We start from the raw sequence: 14,180 nt of genomic DNA on the forward strand, positions 1-14,180 counted from the left end.
GTGCTCAAACTAGGTAGAAAGTTACCGAAATAGTTGAGAAGACCCAGGAACGAATGCAGCTCTGTCACACTCTGGGGTCTGGGTGCATTCTTGATGGCCTCTGTCTTCAAGTCCGTAGGCCTGATGCCGTCTACTGCAATCTTTCATCCCAGGAATTCGACTTCTGGTGCCATGAAAACGCAGGGAACGTTTTAGCCTGAGTCCCACCCTGTCCAGACAGTGTAGAACCTCTTTCAGGTTGTGCATGTGCAAGTGTCATCCACTGATGATAAGACTTTAATATCGTTCCAGTTTCATTTAATTTTCTCAAGCAAACTCCTGTTGAACAACGTTGGGCCATTGCTTGGAACGATCCACAATGATAAATCATGCACAGCTCCATTGTGCGATACTTTTACTGCCGCGCTGCCAATGACTGGTATGAGCTCTTTGGTGTAGGTACGCAGCTTCACATTGATTGGGCTCAGTTTGGGTCTTTTTGCCTTCGTGCCCCACAACATTTTGAAAGCCCTCTGGCTCATTATTGACTGACTCGCACCCATGTCCAATTCCATGGATACTGGAACCGCATTTAATTTAACTACCAGCATTATCGGAGGACTTTTGGTAAAAGAATGTACCCCATACACTTCTTCGTCCTGTACCTCGAGTTGAGTTGCCTGTGCCACTTGATCCACGCTGGATCGATCATCCTCAGCCACGTGATGTGTCGCAGCATGCTTGCTCGGTTGGAACACATTCGCTGAAGGTGTTCCCATTGTTGCACAGCCTTTTCACACATATTGCTTGAATCGACAGTGATGATAGCCCCTGCAACGCCAACAAGGCGAGATTTGATTCACCCCCGATGGCGGACTTTGAGCAGTTACAGGTCGTACGAACGCGGACGAGTAGGCCCTGCAGTGTGCAGTTCTGCCTGTCGATGATATTTTATGCACAGTACTTGCCGGTGAGTTTCGATGCTGGGAAGATATCTGTTTCGAGTTTTCGTCCATGGACATGTATGCCTGGGCGATCGTGATGGCCCTGCTCAGGTCTAGAGATTCATCAGCTAGCAACTTTTGAAGGATGACCTCGTGGCCAATGCCAAGCACGAAAAAGTCTTGCAGCATTTCCTCCAACGCAGCTCCGAAATTGCACGGCCCAGCGAGACGTCTGAGATCGGCAACAAATTCCGCCACGTTCTGGTCCTCGGAGCGATTGTGCATATAGAAACAATACCTTGCCATGCTTTCCTTCAGTTTAAAGTGGTTCTGAACCAGCCTACACAATTCATCGTAAGTCTTATCCTTTGGTCGAGTCGGTGAGAGTAAATTCTTGATAAGGCCTTAAATTTTTGACCCACAAACGGTTAGGAGAACCGTCCTGCGCATAATTGCGTTATCAATTCCTTCCAATCCATTGGCTATGAAGTGCTGGTCGAGGCGATCAGTGAAATCCTCCCAGTCTTCCCCTTCCACAAATCTCTCCAAAATTCCAAGACATGGTTGCGTGAAAATTCATATTTTTAACTCGGCGCCAATTGTTAAGTATCGAATATCTCTACGAGGCTAAGTACGGTGAGCTAGTTCAGGCATGATCTTATTCCAGTTTATTTATTCTCAAAGAGGATTCAACATGGCTGCCAACATTATATACACGGCTTGCACGTGTCTAACTGTGACAATTCGGATTCCGACAGTCGCGCCCTCCGCTGGCAGGAAAACCCAGTTAACATACATAACAAAAATCACCTACTTGTCATGGCCCGGATTTTCAAATTTGGTGGGAATTCCCCCCTCCCGCCCCAATATTGTTGGTCGAGCAGGCACTTCTGTCCATTTGTCTCACTCCTTCCTCATCCTAGTAGATCTTCTTTGATGAAACTAATTACAATAATTGTGGTGTTCTCCTGGCGGTATGTAAACCCCGCTGGGTTGTCCATCTTTGGGATGGAGAGAGAACTCGCTGCAGTACAGATGTCAGCCGTAGCTCAGTTGGTAGCACTTCGCCTCTGAGTCAGAAGGGCTCAAGTCCCAATCCAGAAACTGGAGCACAAAATCTAGGCTGTCACCGAGGGAGCACTGCACTGTTGAAGGTGTCATCTTTCAGATGAGAATTCAACCAAAGCCCTGTCTGCCCTCAAAGGTGGATGTAAAAGATCGATGGCACAATTTTCGAAGAAGAATAGGGGAATTCTGCCTGGCGCCCTGGCCAATATTTATCCCTCAACTAACATCGCCAAAAAACAGATTATCTGGTCATTATAAGAGAAGGTATATAGTTGGGAAAGAGTGGCCCTTGGAGTCCTCAACATTGACTCTGGACCCCATGTAGTCTCATGGCATTGTCAAACATGGACAAGAAAGCCTCCTACTGATTATCACCTACTGCCCTCCCTCAGCTGATAAATCCATACCGCTCCATATTGAACACCACTTGGAAGAAGCGCTAAGGGAAGCAAAGTCACAGAATATACTCTGGGTGGGGGACTTCAGTGTTCATCACCAAGAGTGGCTCAGTAGTACCACTGCTGACCAAGCTGGCTGCGTCCTGAAGAACATAATTGCCAGACTGGGCCTGCAGCAGATGTTGAAAGAACCAACTCGAGGGAAAAACCCACTTGACCTCATCCTCACCAATCTACGTAGATGCATCTGTCCATGACAGTGTTGGTAGTGACCATCTCACAGTCCTTGTGAAGACAAAGTCCTGTCTTCACACTGAGGATATCCTCCATCATGTTATGTGGCACTACCACTGTGCTAAATGGCATAGATGCAGAACAAATCTAGCAGCTCAAAGTTGGGCATCCATGAGGTGCTGTGGGCTATCAGCAGCAGCAGACTTGTATTCTACCACAATTTGTAACCTCGTGGTCTGGCATATCCCTCACTCTACCATCAACATTCTGGGGGTTACCATTGACCAGAAACTTAACTGGACCAGACACATAAATACTATGGCTAGAAGAGCAGCTCAGAGGCTGGGTATTCTGCGGCAAGTGACTCACCTCCTGGCTCGCACTATCTACAAGGCACAAGTCAGGAGTGGAATACACTTCACTGGCATGGATGAGTGCAGCTCCAGCAACACTCATGAAGCTGGACACCATCCAGGACAAAGCAGACTGCTTGATTGGAACCCTATTTATCACCTTAAACATGCACTCCCTCCACCACTGGAGCACCCTGGCTGCAGTGTGTACCATCTACATGATGCACTGCAACAATTCACCAAGGCTTCTTTAACAGCATCTCCCAAACCCACGACCTCTACCACCTAAAAGGACAAAGGCAACAGATGCATGGAAACACCATTACCTCCAAGTTCCTCTCCAAATAATACACCATCCTGACTTGGAATTATATCATGGTTCCTTCATCATCAAAATCCTGGAACTCCCTTCCTAACAGTAGTATGGAAGTACCATCACCTCACAAAACGCAGCAGTTCAAGATGGAAATGCACCATCACCTTCTGAAGGGCAATTACAGATGAGCAATAAATGTTGGCTGCCTGCTGCATTTTCTACATTACAATAATGACTACATTGCTTGCATCCTAGCATCTTAAGAGAAGTAGCGGCAGGGATAGAGGATGCATTGGTTGTAATTTACCAAAATTCCCTGGATTCTGGGGAGGTCCCAGCAGATTGGAAAACTGCACATGTAACACCTCTATTTAAAAAAGGAGGCAGACAAAAAGCTACAAACTATAGACCAGTGAGCCTAACATCTGTGGTTGGGAAAATGTTGGAGTCCATTATTAAAGAAGCAGTAGCAGGACATTTGGAAAAGCATAATTCAGTCAGGCAGAGTCAGCATAGATTTATGAAACATAGAAACATAGAAATTAGGTGCAGGAGCAGGCCATTCAGCCCTTGGAGCCTGCACCGCCATTCAATAAGATCATGGCTGATCATTCAACCTCAGTACCCCTTTCCTGCTTTCTCTCCATACCCCTTGATTCCTTTGGCCGTAAGGGCCATATCTAACTCCCTTTTGAATATATCGAACGTACTGGCCTCAACAACTTTCTGCGGTAGAGAATTCCACAGGTTAACCACTCTCTCAGTGAAGAAATTTCTCCTCATCTTGGCTCTAAATGGCTTACCCCTTATTCTTAGACTGTGACTCCTGGTTCTGGAATTGCCCAGCAACGGGAACATTCTTCCTGCCTCTAACCTGTCCAATCCTGTCAGAATTCTATATGTTTCTATGAGATCCCCTCTCATTCTTCTAAACTCCAGTGGATACAAGCCCAGTTGATCCTTTCTCTCCTCATATGTCAGTCCTATCATCCCAGGAATCAATCTGGTGAACCTTCGCTGTTCTCCCTCAATAGCAAGAACGTCCTCCCTCAGATTAGGGGACCAAAACTGAACACAATATTTCAGGTGTAGCCTCACCAAGGCTCTGTACAACTGCAGTAAGACCTCCCTGCTCCTCTACTCAAATCCTCTAGCTATGAAGGCCAACATGCCATTTGCCTTCTTCACCGCCTGCTGTACCTGCATACCAAACTTTAATGACTAATGTACCATGACACCCTGGTCTCGTTGCACCTCCCCTTTTCCTAATCTGTCACCATTCAGATAATATTCTGTCTTCCTGTTTTTGCCACCAAAGTGGATAAGCTCACATTTATCAACATTATACTGCATCTGCCATGCATTTGCTCACTCACCTAACCTGTCCAAGTCACCCTGCAGTCTCTTAGCATCCTCCTCACGGTTCACACCACCACCCAACTTAGTGTCATCTGCAAACTTGGAGATATTACATTCAATTCCTTTATCTAAATCTTTGATGTATATTGTAAATAGCTGGGGTCCCAGCACTGAACCCTGCGGCACCCCACTGGTCACTGCATGCCATTCTGAAAAGGACCCGTTTATTCCAACTCTCTGCTTCCTGTCTGCCAACCAGTTCTCTATCCACGTCAATACATTACCCCCAATACCATGTGCTTTGATTTTGCACACCAATCTCTTGTGTGGGACCTTGTCAAAAGCCTTTTGAAAGTCCACATACACCACATCCACTGGTTCTCCCTTGTCCACTCTACTAGTTACATCCTCAAAAAATTCTAGAATATTTGTCAAGCATGATTTCCCTTTCATAAATCCATGCTGACTTAGACCGATCCTGTCACCGCTTTCCAAATGCGCTGCTATTTCATTTTTAATAATTGATTCCAACATTTTCCCCACCACCGATGTCAGGCTAACCGGTCTATAATTCCCTTGTTTTCTCACTCCCTCCTTTTTTAAAAAGTGGTGTTACATTATCTACCCTCCAGTCCATAGGAACTGATCCAGAGTTAATAGAATGTTGGAAAATGATCACCAATGCATCCACTATTTCTAGGGCCACTTCCTTAAGTACTCTGGGATGCAGCCTATCAGGCCCTGGGGATTTATCGGCCTTCAATCCCATCAATTTCCCTAACACAATTTCCTGACTAATAAGGATTTCCTTTAGTTCCTTCTTTTCGCTGGACCCTCGAACCCCTAGTATTTCCGGAAGGTTAATTGTGTCTTCCTTAGTGAAGACAGATCCAAAGTATTTGTTCACTTGGTCTGCCATTTCTTTGTTCCCCATTATAGATTCACCTGAATCTGTCTGCAAAAGACACTAGTCTTCACTAATCTTTTTCTCTTCACTTATCTATAGAAGCTTTTGCAGTCAGTTTTTATGTTCCCTGCAAGCTTCCTCTCATACTTTATTTTCCCCCTCCTAATTAGACCCTTTGTCCTCCTCTGCTGAATTCTAAATTTCTCCCAATCCTCAGGTTTGCTGCTTTTTCTGGCCAATTTATACGCCTCTTCCTTGGATTGAACACGATACTTAATTTCCCTCGTTAGCCACGGTTGAGCCACCTTCCCCTTTTTATTTTTACTCCAGACAGGGATGTACAATTGTTGAAGTTCATCCATGTAATCTATAAATGTCTGCTATTTCCTATGCACTGTCAACCCTTTAAGTATCATTTGCCAGTGTATCCTAGCCAATTCACGTCTCATACCATCGAAGTTACCTTTCCTTAAGTTCAGGACCCTAGTCTCTGAATTAACACTGTCACTCTCCATCTTAATAAAGAATTCTACCATATTATGGTCACTCTTCCCCAGGGGACCTCGCACAACAAGATTGCTAATTAGTCCTCTTTCATTACATAACACCCAGTCTAGGATGGCCAGCTCTCTAGTTGGTTCCTCGACATAGTGGTCTAGAAATCCATCCCTAATACATTCCAGGAAATCCTCCTCCACCGCATTGCTACCAACTTGGTTAACCCAATCTATATGTAGATTAAAGTCGCCCATGATAACTGCTGTTCCTTTATTGCAAGCATCCCTAATTTCTTGTTTGGTGCCATCCCCAACCTCACTACTACTGTTTAGTGGTCTGTGCACAACTCCCACTAGCGTTTTCTGCCCTTTGGTATTCCGCAGCTCTACCCATACAGATTCCACATCATCCAAACTAATGTCCTTTCTTACTATTGTGTTAATTTCCTCTTTAACCAGCAACTCTACCCCACCTCCTTTTCCTTTCTGTCTATCCTTCCTGAATGTTGAATACCCCTGAATGTTGAGTTCCCAGCCTTGGTCACCCTGGAGCCATGTCTCCGTAATCTCAATTATATCATAATCGGGGAAGGGGAAGTCATGTTTGACAAATTTGCTGGAATTCTTTGAGGGTGTAATGAACAGGGTGGATAAAGGGGAACCAGTGGGTGTGGTGTATTTGGACTTCCAGAAGGCATTTGACAAGATGCCACATAAAATGTTACTGCACAAGATAAAAGTTTACGGGGTTGGGGATAATATATTACATGGATAGAGGATTGGCTAACTAACAGAAAACAGAGAGTCGGGATAAATGGTTATTTCTCGGGTTGGCAACCTAACTAGTGGAGTGCTGCAGGGATCAGTGCTGGGACCCCAACTATTTACAATCTATATTAACAACTTGGATGAAGGGACCGAGTGTAACTTGGCCAAGTTTGCTCATGATACAAAGATGGGAGGTAAAGCAATGTGGTGTGAGGAGGACACAAAAAAACCTGCAAAAGGACATAGACAGGCTAAGTGAGTGGGCATAAATTTAGCAGATGGAGTATAATGTTGAAAAGTGTGAGGTTATGCACTTTGACAGAAAAAAATCGAAGAGCAAGTTATTCACCCTGACGACCCTCGTGATCATTTTCAGCATTGTGTGCCAGTCCTGGGCACAGTGTCTGCAGCAGATACCTCCTGTGCTATGTCCCTCCAAGTCCGCTTGAACACTGGAGGCACTGGTCTGGATCCCCCTGGAAGATGGAGTGCGGCCCTCCTCCTCTCCACCGCGCCCACCAACGTTCCACTGGCCTCATACGTGAAGCGCCTGGCACGCTGCCTTCCCTCCTGCTCCTCCATCTTAGCAGAAATGGCTGAAGTGGACCGGTTTAACTGCGTATGCGTGCAGGAAGCTGCCGCGCCCTGCATTAGCATCTGCGTCCGGAAAAGAATCCAAGAGGAAAAAAAATTAATTCAAAGCACATGCGCAAAATGGCCGCCTCCTTCAACGTCGAACGTTTCGGCTCTGGCGCACAAAGTCAGTTGTGCCGTGCAACGCCTGACTTAATACCAACGATCCTCCAGAGCATTTTTTTTGTGAAAATTCCTTACGAGGTCGCAAACTTTTTCCCGGTGCAAACTTTTGCACTGCGCCACTAATTGTGCCCCGAAATCCTAAAAGCCGAAAATCCAGCCCTGACTGTTCTTTTCCTCCTTCCTGTACTCTAGTCAGGAAGCACTTACACTTCACTGAGAGACAATCCCACAACTCTTAATGGCCCAAGACAAGATCAGAGAATTTCTCTGCCTTGGCTCAGTCTTTGAAGTCATGTGTTCAAGCCTTATTTCAGAGAATTGAGCACATAATTTAGGCTAATGCTTCAGCGCAGCACTAAGGGAGTGTTGGAGGTGCTGTCTTTCAAATGAGACATTAAACAGAAGACCCAGCTGCTCTCTCAGTTGGACATAAAACATCCATTTGAAGAAAAGCAGAGGAGTTCCAGTGTCGTGGCCAACACTTATCCCTCAACAAACATTATTACAAAAACTGATTGTCTGGTCATTTATCACAGTACTGATTGTGGAACATTGCTGTGCACAAATTGGATGCATTTCAAAATTACTTCATTGGCTGTGAAGCGCTTTGGGGCCTCTTGCAATCATGTAAGCTGCTATACAAGTTCTGTCTTTCTTATTGCAAATTTGCATTTCTTCCCAACTTGTGTCTTTTAATTACTTTTGTGTGACTGCCTTTTTTTCCTGCCTATGAATACTCTTGTTGGGAAATGGAGCTGGTTTCCTAGCGACACCCAATGGCGGGAACACTCCCAAATCCAGTTACAGAATGCCCTCTCTCTAATGCAGACTTCCTTTCAGCTTCAACTATAGCAGACCAGCCCCTTCCCTATAACAGCTTGATTATTTGCAATTCCCATGCTACCGCACTGCCCATTATGCTGAAGTTGAGGGTACCTCTACACTGTTGGCTTGTATCCCCTGAGACCTGTGTTGAGAGCAAACTTATTTCATTTTGGTCGTTTAGCAGAGAGAAAGCCTTTAATCTAATAAGCAAAATACTGCGTATGCTGGAATCTGAACTAAAAACCAAAAATGCTGGAAATCTCTAAAGGCAGCATCTGTGGAGCGAGAAACAAGAGTTAACATTTCAGGTCGCTGACCCTTCATCAACCTTTAATCTACCTACTCAGATGGCATTTGAACCCAGATACCAGACATATAAGAAGGTGTTTGGGAAAAGGAGTGGGAAAATTTAAGGAACTGTAATGTATAAAAGCTGTTTAAACCATTTTGCTGTGTTAAATTCTCTAGGAGGACTCAACACTAAGCAAGGCAGAACAGATCCTGCGAGAGTGGAACATGCGGAGCTAACCCAGTGATTGCTCCAACGCAGTGAATTTATTATTTTCTAATTCTGTAACTGTCCATCTTTAATTCATGCATTTGTCTTACTTGTAATAATGTAAAATCTTCAAATCAACACACAAATAATTACTGATAACATAGAATAAAAAATGGCCATGGATGCTGCTTAATATGGTCCTTTCTGGCCATGTTTTGAGGCACTAATGAAGCATGAAGTGGTCAGAAGTCAAGAGATTTCTGATCTCAATTGAACCAGTACTAGGGAGTCTGGATCCTACTCCATAGGTAAAGAGCGAAAATCAAAGAATGAGTTACACACAACTCTTTCCCCACCCCCCACCATGTCATTTCTGACTCATCCCAGCAACCAACTCAAACGATATTGGCAGAGGAGTGGATTGCCTCAGCTGGGAAATGGTGCAGGAACTGGTGAGATTTTTTTTATTTGTCCACGGGATGTGAGCGTTTCTTGCCCAACCCTAATTGCCCTTGAGAAGGCGGTGGTGAGACACCACCTTGAACCGCTGCAGTCCATATGGTGAAGGTGCTGTTACGGAGGGAGTTCCAGGATTTTGACCCAGCGACGATGAAGGAACGATGATATACATCCAAGTTAGGATGGTGTGTAACCTGGAGGGGAACTTGCAGGTGATGGTGTTCCCATGCACCTGCTGCCCTTGTCCTTCTAGGTAGTAATGGTCGCGGGTTTGGGAGGTGCTGCCTATATAATGGGAGGCCCCTATCTTCTGGCTTTGTGAAAAGTCAGAACTCTACTCCTGACTTCATATTTTTCTTTCTTTTGTATATTCAGCTACCCCCCACCCCCCCCCCCCCCCCCCCCCACGCCATCATTCAAGCTTTTTGAGCAATATGCAGGCCTATGCAACAAGTTACATAATATTGACTGTTTATTTTCCTCCTTCCTGTACTCTAGTCAGGAAGCACCAACGCTTCACTGAGCGACAACCCCACATCTCCAATGGCCCAAGCTAAGATCAGAGAATTGCTCTGCTTTGGTTCAGTCTTTGAGTCAGTTGAGTTGGGGCGAAAATACTGAAATGCTCATAGTTATTTTTCTATATTTTGAGTTTAATTTACTTTATTTTAGATGTTCAATCCTGAATGTTGTTCAAACCTGTTTATTTGGTACCTTACCTGTGAGCTAATTTGAGTTGATTGGTTAATGAATTGGTTACATAAAATGGTGTGATTAGCTGTAATTTGCTGTGTTTTTTTTCCTGCAGCAGTTGGATTATTGTGTGGATTAAGACTGAACTAAGATTTATTTAATGCTGCAGTTGTAAATGGCCAGAATGCTAAGTGTGTACAACCTGCAAGACTACTACCATGCTCACCCAGATGATGATGATGATGAGTTTGTTCTGCAGCAAACTCATTGCTGTAAATGAAGATTGATTTTTATTTCTCCCGATCTGTATAATGTGCTTAAATTCTGTTGTGTCCTAATGTCAGAACATGAATTTGAATAAAAATCTAATTTTCACCTTTCAGCGTTGTGTGCAATTAAAAATATTTTCTTTCTATATTTTAGCATTGTTTGAAGTGGGTCTCTGACCAGCTGATGCTTCGAGGGACCGCCTATGATGATGACTCCTGTGAGACATCTCATCGCTGAGACTGAGGCAGTGTCAAGGTGGTTCTGTCTCTTTTGAGCAGGGGGCTGTAGCTGGCGTTTAGGCAGGCGGGACAGTGCATCTCATTTTTTGTGGAGTAGTATATCAGAAAAGAAAATTGGGCATGAAATGCAAATGTTTATTGTAGATTGCGACTAGTGGGATAAACAATTCGAAAGTAGAAAAACACAGAAATGTAACCAATCAGTGAAGAAAATTCTATCTTTTTAATCCCTAATCGACCCCAGCCTTCCTTTGATGATACTTTTACTATTTATAAAAGACGTTAGTGTTCCCTTTTATGTTACCAGCTAATCTATTCTCATACATTCTCTTTGCCCTCTTATTTTCTTTTTCAGTTCTTCTCTGCACATTCTGTGTTCAGCTTGGTTCTTGACTGCATTATGAACCCGACATTTATCATAAGCCACCTTTTTCTGCTTCATTTGAATCTTAATTTTTTTAGTCATCCATGGAGCTCTAGCTTTGGATGCTCTTCCTTTCCTCCTCATAGGAATGTGTTTAGTCTGTACCCGAACTATCTCTTTGAAGGCTTCCCATTGCTCATTTATTGTTTTGCCTGCCAATTTTTGATTCCTCTCTACCAGGGCCAGATCCCTCTTTAACTCATTGAAATTAGCCCTCCACCAGTTGTGTATTTTTACATTTGCTTGTTCCTTGTTCTTTTCCATAACTACTCTAAATCTAATGATATTGTGATCACTGTTTCCCAATGCTCTCCTACTGAAGCACGTTTCACTTGCCCAACTTCAATCCCCAGAACTAGAAGATCCCATGGCACTATTTCAAAGAAGAGCAGAGGAGTTATCCCTGGTGTCCTGGCCAATATTTATCCCTCAATCAACAAAACAAAAAACACGGATTAGCTGGTCATTATCACATTGCTGTTTGAGGGAGCTTGCTTGTACGCAAATTGGCTGCTGCATTTCCTACATTACAACAGTGACTACACTCCAAAAGTACTTCATTGGCTGTAAAGCACTTTGAGAAGTCCGGTGGTCGTGAAAGGCACTATATAAATCTAAGTCTTTCTTGTTGAGCTGGAAACGCACTGATCCAAAAGGTTCTCTTGTACATATTTCAGGAATTTCTCCCCCTCTTTGCCCTTTACACTGGTATTTTCCCAGTCTATATTAGGATAATTGAAGTCCCCCAGTATCACTACTCTATCGTTTTTGTATCTTTCTGAAAATTGCCTACATATTTGCTCCTCTATCTCCTTCCTGCTATTTGGCAGTCTATAGTTTACACCCAACAGAGCTCCTCTTCTGTTCCTTAACTCTATCCAAATAGATTCTCTCTTTGAGCCCTCAAGCAATATCATCCCTTTCCAGGGTTGTTACAGTATCTTTGATCAATAATGTCACACACCCTCCTTTTTATCCTTCTCTATTTTCCCTGAATAGATTGTAACCAGGAATTTTAAGTTCCCATTCCTCCCCTTGTTTGAGCCAGGTGTCTGTTATTGCCACTACATCAGAATCCCATGTGGCAACTTGTACCTGAAGCTCACTAACTTTAATTGCCAAGCTCCATGCAATGTACATACATGCACTCCAAACCCACCTTACTCTGCCTTGTATGTCTCCCCTGCTTGACTCCTCCTGTTTCTGAATTACTCTTTATTCTAATGGTGTTTATCTCTCCCAGTTCTCTGTACACCTTGTTTCTCCTCTCTGATGCTTCATTATGATTTCCCCACCCCCTTCCAAATTAGTTTAAACCCGCCCCATGAAGTACAGTATTGCCGATTCTTGCAGGTAATCATTGAGATATCGGAGCAATCCTTGAACAGGTAAATTGTACGGGCAAAACCTACGAAAAGCAATGTAAAAAGAAAAGAACTTGGACAGTAACACACCTGAACTTTAAAAAAAATGAATCTGAACTCATCGAGACAGGAAGCAAGTCACACCGTGTAACCCAGTAATCAGTCCTTGGAAACAGAAGTGCAACAGCTCTACCCTTCTGCAACCTGCTTTCTGAAACGACCAGGATCTGGATTGCAGGGAATGTTAAAAAAATAAATCTTTTACATGAGGAAAGTGAAGCTGTAAAACCTCAACATTATTTGTATAATGCCTTTAGCGTACTAAAGTGACCCAAGGTGCTTCATAGGAGGGTTATGAAACAAAAATTTTGACACGAGTCACATAAGAAGAAATTACGTGGTCAAAGCTTGGTCAAAGAGGTAGGTTTTAAGGAGCGTCTTAAAGGACGTAGGAGAGGTGGAGAGGTTTAGGGAGGGAGTTCCAGAGCTTAGGGTCTAGGCAGCTGAAAGCACGGGCAGATGAGCTGAGGCAGGGGCGGAGAAGGGCCATGTTATGGAGGTGGAAATAGGCAGTTTTAGTTATGCCACAGATATGTAGTCAGAAGCTCATTTCGGGGTCAAATATGAGACCAAGGTTGCGAATAGTCTGGTGCAGCCTCAGACAGATGCTAGGAGGAGGGATGGAGTAAGTGGCGGAGTCCAAAGACAATGGCTTCGGTCTTCCCAATATTTAATTGGGGAAAATTCTGCTCATCTAGTACTGGATGTTGGACAGGTAGTCTGACAAGTTAGAGACCCTGGAGGAGTCGAGAGAAGTGGCGGTGCAGTAGAGCTGGTTGTCGTCAGCGTGCATGTGGAAACTGATGCCATGTTTTTAAGTGATGTCACCAAGGGGCAGCATATAGATGAGAAATAGGAGGGGGGCCAAGGATAGATCCTTGGAGGTCACCAGAGGCAACGATGTGGGAGTGGGAAGAGAAGCCATTGCAGGTGATTTTCTGGCTACGATTAGATTAACAGATAACTGAGTAAAATGTAAGATTGAGACTGACTAACAAGCAGAAAAAATTTCCACAAATAGAAAGCAAATAAAATTGTAAATGCTGCAAAGTCAGGTAATCAACATCTGCGGCGTGAACAAAAAGTAATGTCCTTTATCAAACCTGAAATAAGATGAACAAGCATTTTAATAAAATCAAAACAATGAGAGGGGAGAAAAAATTGAAAGTATTGACCTGTAAGCTGCTTAAAAGTGAAAAAAAATGTAACGATCATCTCAGTCATCTAACAATTTTGTATTTTCCTTTTTCATTCATGTATCTGCTTGTGGTGTGGGCATCATGCAAATTCAGAAAGTCCCAAATCGAACTTAAAACAATAACACTGAACCACAGCAGGGCGTTATAGGAGTGCAATGAACTGATCGTTAGCTTCACATTGCTACAGCCGCAAGTTTGAATCTCAGAATAGATGCACGCTACATTCTGTATGGTCAATAGTACATTAAAATTCTGGAATTCTTACAAGAATAAGCACACTCAAGAGACTTCTGTGGGACATGTTGAAAATATAGTAGAACACAATTGCAACTAGAATTTGGTTCCATATTTCAGCACAAAAGCACAATCCAGTAACAGAAATCCAGTGCTGTATGGAGTACAAAACTGAACAAGTCTGTGCATTTAGTATTTGTATCAAACAGCAACCAGTATAGCTGTAAAAAAATTCATTCACTATATAACCATAATAGATTAATTAGTACTACATCTGTGCATTTACAAACCTGATTAACTGAAGACTGTAGAAGACTTTCCAGTTTATACAC

The 14,180-nt window shown here is 43.5% G+C and overlaps 1 long non-coding RNA gene across 4 annotated transcripts in view; it reads left to right on the forward strand.

Moving 5' to 3' along the window:
• Positions 1–10,386, forward strand: part of LOC139233185 (uncharacterized) — a 32,049-nt gene extending 21,663 nt beyond the window's left edge. For all 4 annotated transcript variants that reach the window (XR_011588153.1, XR_011588152.1, XR_011588154.1 and 1 more), the window contains one exon: positions 8,876–10,386. This is a non-coding gene — a long non-coding RNA (uncharacterized lncRNA). The remainder of the gene's footprint in view (positions 1–8,875) is intronic.
• Positions 10,387–14,180: the final 3,794 nt, after the last annotated feature.

Source organism: Pristiophorus japonicus, chromosome 20 (assembly GCF_044704955.1).
Source record: "Pristiophorus japonicus isolate sPriJap1 chromosome 20, sPriJap1.hap1, whole genome shotgun sequence".
Lineage (NCBI taxonomy): Eukaryota > Metazoa > Chordata > Chondrichthyes > Pristiophoridae > Pristiophorus > Pristiophorus japonicus.